The 10,439-nt window shown below is 34.7% G+C and overlaps 1 long non-coding RNA gene across 2 annotated transcripts; it reads left to right on the top strand.

Moving 5' to 3' along the window:
• Window positions 1–7,243: 7,243 nt before the first annotated feature.
• Window positions 7,244–9,181, top strand: LOC131603164 (uncharacterized). 2 transcript variants are annotated; one of them, XR_009284249.1, is made up of 4 exons: window positions 7,244–7,280; window positions 7,513–7,654; window positions 8,668–8,729; window positions 8,969–9,181. It is a non-coding gene; the product is annotated as an uncharacterized LOC131603164 (long non-coding RNA). The 2 variants fall into 2 exon arrangements; XR_009284250.1 differs by having other exon boundaries at window positions 7,249–7,280; window positions 7,478–7,654.
• The last annotated feature ends 1,258 nt before the right edge of the window (window positions 9,182–10,439 follow it).

Raw genomic sequence — 10,439 nt, 5'->3', positions numbered from 1 at the left:
AGCTGAAAAAAGAAACATTAGTTTTATGCAATGTCGTGATGCATGCATTGTAATGTTTATGAATGAAAGTGTTATGCATAGGCAATGAGGCGTATGTATGTTATGTATGAATTTACTATGACACATGATATATGAAAATGATTTATGCTATTTGGAGTATCTTGAGAAAATAAATCTTTGTATCATTGTGATTTTGACGTTCGATCTCGTCTTGAAGAAGTACAGCTGGGGATTTATGATTTATGCTTGGGGATGATCAGAAATTTGATGTACCCTGATTGGGGACAAAAAGTATTAGTAATCCATGTTGGAGAAGAGGAATGTGTCGGGGAACCGGCAATGTTTGAAGAGGTAAACTCTGTTGAGGAGCTATGTCTTTTGTTGGACGAGTATGTTTGAAGATATCTTTTTGAGGATTACTCTGTGGAGATATGATCTCGTGAAGTCGACTCTGTGGGGAAGTATGGATGCCTTGAACATTGCCCCCCAGTGGTTATGGCACTTGCCATTCTTGGACTCGTATTGGTTGGAAAACACCAATGAATGTTGATCGAAGCGTTGAACATGCCCTGTACACATTGCCCCCAACTAATAGGAACTTGAAGGGATTCACCTCTCGAGGACTTTATGAAGTGCATACTGTAGGTGACATGCCCCTAGTAATCGTACACTTAGGATGATGCCCCTGATTGCTTTGGCATCCTTGAGAGATTCTCAGAACCTTGACTTGATTGCCCCAGATTGATCGGGGAAAACGTGCCATGCCTCTTGTATACGTAGGAGACATTGCTTCCTGGAGTAATCTTTGCTGGTCGGGATAACTTTGAGTCATTAGTTGTACCCTGTGCAAATTCTTTCTGTTGCTAATCATTTGAAATTATGTAGCAAAATATGTTTAGTAATGAATTCACGAGATGCAATGCATACGTTTGTCTTGAGTTTTTGAAAAACATTAAAGCAGGAGATGTAAAAACATGATATTTGTAAAAACGTGGTATTCGTAACAATGTGATGTTTGTAAAAATGTGATATCAACTTAGCATTTTTGGTAACCTTAAGGAGTCAGGATACCCTTTTGGTGACAGTATGCTTTTGAACTAACCATGCTTCAATTAGGACTTTCAAGGGTTGTAACGTGGCTTGGTTCACGGTTTAAGAAACAAAGGATAAAGGCTAAAAATTTGATTGTACCCACCCCTCTTCGTGATGATCTTCAATCCTAAGCTCAGTTGATTCAACTTATGCATTCAGGTTCCAAGAGACTTTTGGATTTGCACCTTTGATAATGATGATAGTTCACAAGCAAAGAGAACTTTTGAGATGGCAGTCACTTCTTCCTTTTGGTAGTCACAACTTTGAGTTGTTCAAGAATTTATTGACTTCTTTTTTCATCTTTTTGATATCCCTCACTTTTGCCTGAACTGTCTCTTTTGAGCTTACAGTCAGCGGGATGCCTTGATTTTTGCTTAAGTCATCTTTTGATTTTTGACTTAGCAGGCTTTTCTTTGTATATATGTTTTTTCCATTTTTTTCCTTTTTGAAAGGTATTGACTGCCTTGTTTGATGATTGATGAACTATCATTGTCTTTTGATTGCTATCTCCAACACTTCTTTGATGTGTGCGGATGAACGCTTGTGATTGAAACCTTTGTTTTAAAGGTGTACTGAATGATTCTCTTAAAATAGAATGCACAGCCAAATTAACTAAGAATTACCCTGCCCCAGGTTATGATCAAGGGTTTTAATTAGTACAAGAAAGAAACTTCTACTTCTCAGGCTCAAAAGGGTTGACGAGGGATTAACATCCTTATATCTCCACTGTTTAGGAATTGAAACAATGCCTGTACATCGTCAGCATAGTCCGCTCAAAAGCATATTGTATGAGGTTGCGGTATCGTTTTCGTCATCCTCCCTCAAAAGGCATACAACTTAGCAGGAGTTGGATATCACAAAATATATGCAAAGTAAAGACACAATTTAAGATGAGTGATAGCGAAGTAATTTATTCAAGACAAACATATGCAATGCACTGATGATGATTATTAAAACAGATAATGTCTATCATGAGTCGAATGTTTAAACAAACAGAAAAGAAAATTGCAAATGGAAGTAGATCTAATGATCCAAAAGTTCGTCCGTCTAGACGTCAATCAGTCTTGTCATGACTAGGCATAGGAGCGGTGGTCACCACAGGGGTTTCAGGAGGATGGTGTTAGAATTCGTTGGCTCGATTTCCCTGAGCATCTGGATCATATGAGTGAATTGATTGTTGTGACTCAGTTGTCGTGACTTTGTTGTCATGATTAAATCTTTGAATGTTGATCGTGTCAGTACCGTTCGTAGTAACTGAATTAGACCTTGGAACATTGTGCACAGCATTGAGTCATACATTGGACCATATCTGAGGAGGGTTTCAGAACGAGTCATACATTGGACCATATCTGAAGAGGAATAGCAGAACGAGTCGTACATTAGACCATATCTGTTGGAGGATGTCAGAACGAGTCATACATTGGACCATATCTGAGGAAGGATATCAAAACGAGTTATTCGTTAAACCATATTTGAAGGAGAATACCAGAACGGGTCATACATTAAACCATATCTGATGAATAATGCCAGAACGAGTCATACATTAGACCATATCTGACTGAAGATACCGGAACGGATCATACATTAGACCATATCTGATTGAGAAATACCGGAACGGGTCATACATTAGACCATATCTGATAGAGAATGCTTGTTCGTTAGAGTCGATGAGTTATTTGACGAAGTTTTGGAATGTAAAGGCTTGTCAGAATGAATCTCTAGCTCGATTATGTCTGAGAGGAATGATTGCCGAGGCGGAACCTGAAAACAAAGTTAGAAATATGCAATGTCATGAATGCAAATGAAATGTTTTCAAGGATCTCTGGAAATTTAGTTAGCAACATTAGAAAAGGGTTTGGTCGCGTCTTTGTCTGAAGAATTCTGAATTTTGTCTTTGAACGTCTTTCTTTGAGAACCAAGCTCACCATATCGAGTGGGTCATCGCCTCTGATTCGGGACACCTCTGAATTTGAAGGTACATGGCAAGAGAAAAATAAATCCTCTTGCCCCTTGATAGGTACTGAGTCTCTGAATTGGAAGGTACGTGGCCAGAGGAAAATAAATCCTCTTGCCCCTAGATAGGAATTCAGTCCTTGATAAGAGCACCTGAAATTGTGCGCCCTAAATTCCTAAGATCCTTGAAAGGGTTAGTTAATCATGTTATGCTTATGATGTCATGATGTCATGATGTTATGCGAATGAAGTTCATTTGGCATAGTGTGAGATAGTAAGGGCAAACAAGTCCTTTTAACAACACCTGCAAAGAAACGAAGGTTAGTAGCAAACGCAAACAAGTCACACAAGTCACGCAAGTCACACAAGTCACACAATTTTTGGCTTAAGGCTTGCATGGAGTCTGATCAGGTGTCCTTCCCAAGGGTATTTCTATGGATAAGGAGATTTCAGCAACAGGTTCTACCAAGTGACTCAGAATTGTCAGCCCCCTCTAAAGCACCCTCGAACATGGTAAATGCATACCACGCAATGAAACTTTAGGAAGAAACCTATCTGAGCTGTAGTATCGGGTAGCGACCATAACTTGGCATGCACCAAGAATAGCCCTCCCACTACGTTCCTAAAAGCCAGGATGGGTTAAGGGTAACTAAAGGTCCTTGAGCTCCGACGCACCCAAAGATACATGCATAAACCTCTCTCATGCAAAAGAGGTACACAATAACCAGTGGAGGCCTAACTCAAGTGTGAACTTCATTTTGACCAACCCCAAGCATGCACAAGGGGGGTCTCCATGACTATGCCACTCCTAATCTTAAGTGTTCTTGAATCCGGGAATAGGATTCGTCCTTCAGTTAATTCCCAAAACAGCCCTGAAAAATAAAGCAAGCAAAGCAAACAGTAGAATACAATTAAGTGAATCCTAAGCTTTTAAGGTAACCCCTCTTTTATCGAAAAATCCCCAGCAGAGTCGCCAGTTCTGTAATACGGTGAACTGACTTTTTAATAATCGAAATGTACGGTAAGCAAGAGTCGCCACCGACTTTTATTTTATCCAAATAAATTCGGAAAGGCAAAAAGAAACAGAAAAAAAACCTTTTAAGAAATCTGAGTTCGGGGGGTAATTTATGCAAAGGGAAGGTGTAAGGCACCCTTTGCATCCATGGTTTTCCATGGGCTCTTAATTGCTTTGCTTGCTCGTTTGTTTAGAAAATGTAGATGAAAGAGATAGGGACTTTAGCTCGTAAATGAGCGTAGCCCTTTTGAAAAATTATGAGAAAGAATATAATGAAAGTTTGAGCATTGCAAGGCAATTAGGGGCAATTACCTTAAACTCAGATGATAGGTCTCTTTTTAGCCTTTCAGAATGAAAGGGTCTATCCTTGCCATAAGAGGGCAGGAAGCCTTTCGTTTGGAGGTTGAAGGGTCGTCGAAGCATCCTTTGCCATAAGACTGTCCCATGCCATAGAAGAGCAGGTAGTCTAAGGCAAGGATCAGAATAAGCCATTTCGTATGCAGCCAGAAGATACCTCAGCCTTTTTCCGTAGGCAACTTCCGAGGGTCGAGGTCATAATTGTGTATCGAAGGCAGCATCATTTAGGGTCGCATGACCTTTTATTATCGAGGCAGCATGGCTGAGGTATCCTCGTATTCGAGGGACTGGCTATTCTGCAACAAATACACAAGGCAGCAGGCAACAGGCAACAGAGAGGGTTACCCAAAAGTGTGCGTGTGTGCACCAATCATGTGATTCAATTCGAAATATATTATCTTGTAATTAAATGGCTCTAATTCGGTTCAAGATTGCACTCCCTAAATTACTAACCACGCAATTTAAACAATATAATCAACAAATACGGGGGAGGGAAATTGTAACCAGCGGATCCCTTAATAGGGTTTGACATAAGTAATAATAAAGCATAAAATATTAAGGTTAGGGTTTAGGGTTACCAACACTCGTAACCTTGGCGGTCAACAAACCCTGAAAATTGAAAAATTAAGGTTAGGGTTTAGGGTTACCAACACTCGTAACCTTGGCGGTCAACAAACCCTGAAAATTGAAAAGGAAAGAATAAACAGAAGAGAGTGAGTGTATTATTTGTTCAGAAGCAACTAGGGTTAACCCTAAAAATAAACATAACCATACAGAACAAGGGTAAAAGAAACTTAGCTTCGCTTGATGAAGGTTGAGAATTGGAGGTAGCTTGAAGCATTGACTCTGACCATCTGATAATTGAATAGAGAAATAAGAGGAAGTGAGTGTAGAGGGATTTCGTTGACAGGGGCAATCAAACCCTAATTAAAACAAAATAATAGGCGAAAAATATTAAATAAGAAGAAATTAGAACTTAGCTTCGTTCTTTGACGTGTCGCGCAGTCGGAAGGTATTTGTAAAGCCAAACCTGGAAAGGCACATAAAAAAGAAACGTATTCAGTGTAGGGCAAACCCTAATTAGGATTCAAATTGAGTATAATGGTAAATTGATTTAATTAATTATTGGTCTCGCGACCTAATTAATTAAATCGGAATAAAAAAAATTAAATTGAGTGTAAAAAATGATTTTTAGGAATTTTTTGTGAATTAAATAATATGTATATGAATTTTTAATTAAATATAGGTAATTAAATATAATTTAAATAAATATATAATATTAAGAAAACAAAATAATTTAAATAAATAAATAAAAGGAAAAATAATAAAACATATATATAAATATAACTAACTAAATAATTTTATGTAATTAAATAGGAAAAAAAACTTAGCTGGTGATTGTGTGTGGTTGGTACTTAGAGGTCCATAGTGGTCCTTCAATCCTGGTGCATTGGATTTGGCCTTGGGAAGATCCTGGGGCTCTAATGCGAGGCTATACCGTGAGCTTGTACGCGTGGGAAGTAGGGAATCTGTGTGACAAAGTTAGAGAAAAAGAAAAACTACAAAAAGTGGCATGTAGCACACAAGGGTCGAACCCTTGACCTTGTGCATAACCGACGGCGTACTTGTCTCCACCAGGCCAGGCTCGCTTTGATGTTTAATAAATACTTCGCGCGCATTATGTAAAAAACAAGTTATTCAGAAATTTTAAAATCAAAACGCACGCCTCAGGGACTTCATCTTCTTCGTTGGATTTTCCAGATGCCAACACTTTTGCCCACGGTTTGCAAGCGTAGCCGTAGACCTGCAACTTATACAACTCACAATACAATGCATAAATCAATCACACAAACATGGATCAATTGCTATCGATCTTTTGAACTCAATGGTAACACTTTACAAGACCGATTCTGCCTATTTAGGAAAACCCCAAATCAAAGCTCAACAAACCTAACAATGGCGAATAGCTCATATGAACACACAAATGCAATTAAAACTCCAGAAACAATCGTTACACCATGCTAATCACGAATACGCAACTAAAATTCATTTAAAACGCAAGAATCAATGAAATCAAACCTAAGAAAAATATGCACAAACCGTGATAAATCGCGAGTGCTCCTGAATGCTGCGACCTCGGCAAACGATTGGAATTCCTTCAGGGATGTTCAGAGAGTACGTTTGAATTACCAATGCTTCCTGAATTGGCCTTCACCTCTTGAATTCGACCTCTCCTCCTTCTTCAAATTTTAAGCGCCCCTATTTGCAGAATTTCGTCCAAAAAACCCCCCTTTGTGTTGGCACCAATTATCCATATATAGGGCATGAATTAGGTCTAGAAATTGTATCAAATCTTGGTGAATTAAGAAGATTGGAATTTAATTGAAAATTATATTCAAGCTTTCCAATTTTGGTTCAATTTCACTCCAATCTACTTTAATCACTAATCTTATTCTGATTATATTGATATCACCCTGATATAAAAATTTTAAATCAAATCTTTGATTTCTCCATTATTTATTTTAATTAAATTGATTTTAAAATGATTTAAAAAATCAAGATAAATAAAAATAAATAAATGGCAGGGAATTTGGGCCAGGAGACTTCTATCAATATTACAATCATGTTTGGATTAATGAAATATGGGCCCATTTGGAGAATTTTCGAGTTTAGTAAATATCTTCTTCATGGATCTCTTCAAAATTTTGCCAACTTTGACAAGGCGTATCTCCCTCAATTTTTAGGTATGGAAGTGTTCTAGGAGCTTTATGTATTGATCTGGATTTGTATCAGAGAAATAGCATGGGCAAATTTTGGGGTATGACAGCTGCCTTTGGCTTTACTGTGAAATTTCTCCATCAAGGTATGTTACTTTAGTATTTTTGACACAGATCTACAAATTTAGTTTGTGAAAATATTATAGATCTAGGGTTGAAAATTGATATAAAGAGAAAGCAAATTAAAAGATAACTTATTCATGGGTTATGATGGTTTTGTTTTGGTTAACTGTTCTGAGTCCTAAAGCAAGGTTTAATTTTGGTTTCACTCATGGATGCCCAGATGGGATGAGCTAAACAGATTTTTCCAAAATGCAGGGTAAAAATCACTTTTCCCTTGGAACTATGTCAATGCTAAGTCTCTTAGTGTCTCTGTACCAACATATGAGGTTTTTTTAGGTTAAGCCTCCCAGTAGCTTCAGTGCAGAAGAAGATAAATACCTGACAAATCGCATTTGAGGTAATGTCATAAATTTATCGCTTAGCTCTTGATAATTGACACGTTTTCATTTCCTTTTTTCTAATTCAATTCTGTTTGGTATCAATTGTGTCGCTGCTAAAGGATTGTCAATGTTTAGAACATATGTTTGTTTATGTACGTCATGTTGTTGATATGTTTTTTGTTGTTGTTGAATGTAGCTTGACATTCAGCTTTTCTTAAAGATGATCTTTTGATGGATGATTTTGAACAAGATGATTACCATTCAGCTTTTTAGTTGTCGTTTTTTAGTCACCTTCCGTCTTTTTGAAAATGTTTAGGAGAATGTTTTTGGTGAAAATGTTTTTGCTGGTTGAGAATGAGAACTAGAGTCTTAATGCAGTATGAAGTGCAATGGTTAGGAGAATTGCTATTTCTGAACAGTTGTCCTTAGTCATATAGGTTTATATATTATATTAAATTGGTATTAGTTCACTTGAGTTTTTTTTATGTGACATAAAGCTTCTAGCTATTTGATTGCTTCAACCATGCTGTCTTTTTACAGTTTACTTCCATTATTCAAGCTATTTTGTCTGCTGGAAAACGACTTTAGCAACTTAACTTAGAGAGGGGGTTACCGATGATAATAATAAATTGTACTATGGTTTGTTAAAGAAGTTGACAAAAGCCGTTTGCGAAATTTGGAATATATGTTTGTTTCTGGTGTAACTCACTTGATAGAGGTAGTTTGACTGGGATACTGAAACTTCAAGTATTGGTTTTACAGAAGATTGCCTGGGTTTGGGAGCTGCATATGTTTGGGACCTTTGTATTGTTTTTTTTGTTTTGTTTTTTAGGTGAGTTGCTAGCATGTTCCATGTTTGAATTGTCTTTTATTCTTTTTTAGGATAGTTGTGTTGGTGGTTGGTACTGATATGGGGACAAGTCTTGTGCTTGGCATTACTTGTGCCATGTTTTGTTTAATAATATATTTGATCTTTTTCCTTTTCAAAGAAAAACATTACACTAACTGAAGCTCCAATATCTATTTGCAGATGTTCACAATCTTGATAGTAACCTACACGGATATGATCTACTTCTAACCGCATCTGATGAGGTATAAGATGAACCAATTTTATTTCATTCATCATTGCTTTTTCAATCTTCACCCAGAAAACATGAAAATATGAAGATTCCCTGTGTAGTATCTATTTTCTACTAGCTATTTTGTAGTTCTGTTTTCCTATTTTGTATCTATTTTCTACTAGCTATTTTTGTAGTTCTGTTTTCCTGTTTTGAATATTGATAATATTGACATGAAAATGTTAATTTTACACTATCAGTTTGATTTTATAGGTATTGGCCATGGAAAACAAATTATTGTTGGTACCGGAGAATTTGAAGATATAAAATGCGGGCATACTTAAGAAACAATATTAAATCACCAAGTTTTTATTTGTAAATATTGCTATCATTTGGCATGAAATATTCTCTGTTGATATTATCAATATTCAAAGCTTCATATGTTACAATATAACATATTATATAGTAGTATTATATATATCCTACATAGAGTAAAGAGATTTACAATTTTATCAGCAAATGATTGATTGCAACCTCTAATATGATTGCAGCCTCTACTGATATTTATTCCTTCAATATTATCCCAAATGGTCAAAATATATTATAATTGATTGTGTTTATTATAATATAATTTGTTAAAATTATTATAAATATTTAATTTTGTTTCTATATTTTATCATCTATTATGCATTTAAATTCTAGCATTAAATTGGAATGAACGATTTTATATTGGTGTTTTAAATAATTTAGATATGTAAATGTGTTTTTGTTAACTATACTTTCTTTATGGTGTTAACTTTTTTTTAATATGGAGTTAACGTGTACTTAAGTGTAATGATTTTAATTTTTTAACGTGTACTTAAGTTTAATGATTTGATTTTTTTTTTTTGCTGAATTTGAATTTTTTTTGTATTTAAGACATATTTAATGTGTTATATTTGTTTATTATTACTAAAAATATTAATTAATTTAGTTTTTAATTTTAATAAAATTCAAAATGTATTTTATCAAATTGAATTATATTACAAAGTCATTCACATAATTACTTCTTTTTCTTACGGGTCACTATCACCACAATATCTATTTGATTTTAAGTAATAATTTTTTTTATTTGAAGACAGAATTCTTATATTTAAATGTCAATTTTTTTCTTTTTTCTTTATGTCACAAGTTATTTTTATTTTTTTAATGAATATTTAATACAATTGAATTTATATAATTATTTATTTTATAATTAAGTAATGCAATTTAAATTCATACGATCTAAGAACATTCTTTGTCAAGTTTATCATTATATTTTGTATAATGATATTGCAAATTTTTGTTTTAATATTTTGACTTCATATTTTTTTATTGTACTTTCTCAATTTAAATGAGTTTTTACAAATATAAATAAATTATATATCAAATTTTTCATTTATATCTAAAATTTTACACTTGCAATTAATACTATCTAAGTATTATGACATTAAGACTCATTCATGTGTTATCACATTAATAAATATTTTATTGTTATATTTTTATTTCATAATTATTATTTGATAATTATGAATTACTACATATTTTTTAGTTATTTACACAATATCTATTAATTACTAAATGTTAAGCTATGGTATTTATTATTATTCATGTTGGATCCTCAACTTTTCCCAAACCCCTCATTGCAAGTATCTAATTCTTAATCAATTTGGTCCTCCACTTTTATAACATGTTATTCCATCACTTAGACCATGTAAAAGGGGAA

This window comes from Vicia villosa, linkage group LG1, assembly GCF_029867415.1.
Source record: "Vicia villosa cultivar HV-30 ecotype Madison, WI linkage group LG1, Vvil1.0, whole genome shotgun sequence".
Lineage (NCBI taxonomy): Eukaryota > Viridiplantae > Streptophyta > Magnoliopsida > Fabales > Fabaceae > Vicia > Vicia villosa.
This window is presented reverse-complemented; position numbering and strand designations above follow the sequence as displayed.